Genomic DNA, 2,720 nt, shown 5'->3' with positions numbered 1-2,720 from the left:
TGTTTCTGTACTAAGGATTATGCAAAATACAAAGTGTATGCCAAAAATAAATATTATATGTATCACTAATAATTAAGCAAACTAATTGTTAACTTTAATATGTTAGAAAGCAATATAAAATAATTTTCAACTAATATCTTAACATTTGATCTTCAAAAAATTCTTCTGAAATGAAACTTGTCAATATTCCGGTATTCTGAATTTTTCTTTAAAAATACCAGCACAATCTCTAGAAAATGAGGCTCTGGGTGTGGGACCACAGTGCCAGGAATGTCCGGGGCCCAACCAGATGAGATGCACACTCTGCTGCACCAGGCTCGGCTGGTGTCTGCCCTGCCTGAGGTTTACTGCGTTCCGAAATGTCTGGGCAGTTGGACCAGACCGTCAAGTACTACACCCTGGAAAAGATCCGGAAGCACAACCACAGCAAAAGCACTTGGCTGATCCTGTACCACAAGGTATATGATGTGACCACAATTTTGGAGGAGCATCCTGGTAGGGAAGAAGTCTTAAGAGAACAAACTGGATGCTACTGAAAACTTTGAGGATGCTGGGCACTTTACAGATGCTTGAGAAATGTCCAAAACATACGTCACTCATCCAGATGACAGATCAAAGATAACCAAGACTCAGAAACTCTCATTACTACTTATTTCTAATTCCAGGTGGTGGACCACCTGGGTGATCCCAGCCATCTCAGCACTGGTGGTAGCCTGAATGTATCACCTCTACACTAAACACATTCTCAGAAGCCAATGAAAGAAAAGACCGCTTTGGGACCTGGGAGAAAGAGGCCAATGTTAGCTGCTTCAGCTGACAGAAACCATCCCCTGAAAAATAATTTTATTTATTTTTTTTAAATTGCATAATATTTTTTACTATTTAATTCTTTAAAAATTACTTTTGTTGTTCAAGTGAACTGCTGGGAAAATGCAGTTGTATCACTTACAAAAAAAGTTCATCAGATGGTACTTAGATGGCAATAAGAATTTATAGTCTTTAACCCATAGTTATTGACTCACTGGCACAGCCAAAGGCAAGGTTTACCAGCTGTCAGGCCTTTATGAAATGTGTTGATTAATTCCTGTTTAGTTTCCATGATTGTGTATAGTTAAAAAAATAACCCAGGTATATAACCTTAGTTTTTTAGGACACAAACAGGTGTATGACTATACATATATAACAGGTCAAACTTTGATGTTTATATTTATGTACCTTTACTAGATGAATGCCACACAAAGTAAATTAAGTTTATAAAATCATAAAGGGTAGAAACCAACTTAAAGATATTGCCATAAACAATTATTTCTTATATATAATGGAGAGAGTTAGAAGATTGATTTTACTAATTTTTTGGACTTCAATTTTTATTTAAATTCTAGTAGTTAATATGTACTGTAATACTGGTTTCAGGAGTAAAATTTAGTGATGCATTACTTTCGTATAGCACACAGTGCTCAACACAAATGCCCTCCTTAATACCCATCACCCATTTAGCCCATCCCCCAGCCCACCTCCCCTCTAGCAACCCTCAGTTTGTTCTCTATAGTTAAAGGTCTCATGGTTTGCTTCCCTCTCTATTTTTTTCCTTTCCCCTATGTTCATCTGTTTTTGTTTCTTAAATTCCACGTATGAGTGAAATCATATGGTATTTGTCTTCCTCTGACTTACGAAAATAATTTTAATACACCTATTTCCCTTTTTTCCTATATTAAAACCAAACCAAAAAGAACTCTTCTGTTCTTTCTACTCCTGAACTCTTAGAATGTGCCTTTTTGTTCAACTTTTTTTTCGATGTTCTATCACTACATAATTTACTTATTGTAGGCATGATCTTTTAAAAATATATCTGGCTTTTAAAATGTATTTTTAAAAATCTCTAGAAAATGGAAAGATCATAAGGCTATTCATCTTTTAAAATCTGAGTAGTCAATGATAGCTTGACAATATTAAAATATGCTAACTGGCTTATTCTTAGACCAAATTGACCACTACTTTGTTCTTTAATCTATTGAAGATGATAAATCTCACTGAGAAATTAATCTACTTAACTTCCATTTTGTCCTAAATAAAGAGAGCTAGATATTTCCCCATTCAAATCAAAAAGGAAAAAAGTCATTTAAATGGTACTCATAGGTTTTCTGTTTTAAAAAAAAAGTAAAAAAATTGTTAAAGTAAGTTACAAAAAATTAAAAACAACTTTTAAAATGTAAATATATTGCTGAAATCTTATTTCTTCCCAGCATAATTATTAAATAATCATTAAGGACAAACTTTATGACAATTTTTTAAAATAGATGGCATATAGATAAATAGATGATGACAGAGAGAGAGAAAGAAAGAAATAGATACACCTGAGGTATATGCATGAATAACTGAATTTTGTGCTGATATAAATATTGAATTTTGGCAATTTAAAAAATAGGTTAATGCTTAAACTCACATTCAGAACTTATTTGAAAAAACTATTAAAGATTTGAGACACTGACAAACTTTCCATTTCAATTTTAAATGTTCAAAAATTCCATGTAAAAGTGAAGCTGTCAGAAAAATTATGCAATTCAGTGAGATTGTCAACACAGAATGGAATTTTACTTTGTATTTCAGAAGTCTTCTTAGGAAGTTAAATTTCATAGGTGACCTACATTCTGCAGTCACCCCAGTCTGACTTGTCACAATATGGAATAAAAGTGTTATTCTCATATTTGAGCACTTTATAG

The 2,720-nt window shown here is 33.0% G+C and overlaps 1 pseudogene; it reads left to right on the top strand.

The window, feature by feature from the left end:
• Positions 1-359: 359 nt before the first annotated feature.
• On the top strand, positions 360-759 carry LOC114200067 (cytochrome b5 pseudogene; annotated as a pseudogene).
• Positions 760-2,720: the final 1,961 nt, after the last annotated feature.

Source organism: Eumetopias jubatus, unplaced genomic scaffold, assembly GCF_037043125.1.
Source record: "Eumetopias jubatus isolate StellerSeaLion01/CBP00866 unplaced genomic scaffold, mEumJub1_p1.0 scaffold_5, whole genome shotgun sequence".
In the NCBI taxonomy this organism is placed as follows: Eukaryota; Metazoa; Chordata; class Mammalia; order Carnivora; family Otariidae; genus Eumetopias; species Eumetopias jubatus.
Note: the sequence above shows the minus strand (reverse complement) of the source record. Positions and strands in the feature narration are given on the sequence as shown.